Here is a 376-nt window from a genome sequence, read left to right as displayed (position 1 = left end):
GAAGACCAAAGAGGAGATATATGGATGCAGTGAGGGAGGACATGCAGATAGTTGGAGTCAGAGTAGAAGATACAGAGAACAGGGAGAGATGGAAATCAATGATCTGCTGTGGCAACCCCTGAAAAAAAAGGGACAAAGCCGAAAGAAAAAGAAGAAGAAGACAGCCTGTGGCTGATATGGTCCTTAATCTATTGTCAACACATCAGGTTTACAATACTGTTCTTCTACAACATCAATCTCTTATGCAACCTACTACTGATATGACTAAATCTGAAAATGGCATTTTATTTCATACTTCATCAGGTAAACCGGTACTGCCATCATCCCTCTATTCTTGGGCTGCACGTGTCCCATGGGCAGTGCCATGTGACAACAG

Source organism: Cynoglossus semilaevis, chromosome W, assembly GCF_000523025.1.
Source record: "Cynoglossus semilaevis isolate Cse_v1.0 chromosome W, Cse_v1.0, whole genome shotgun sequence".
Classification (NCBI taxonomy): domain Eukaryota; kingdom Metazoa; phylum Chordata; class Actinopteri; order Pleuronectiformes; family Cynoglossidae; genus Cynoglossus; species Cynoglossus semilaevis.
The sequence above is the reverse complement of the archived record's forward strand: the minus strand, read 5'-3'. Positions refer to the sequence as shown.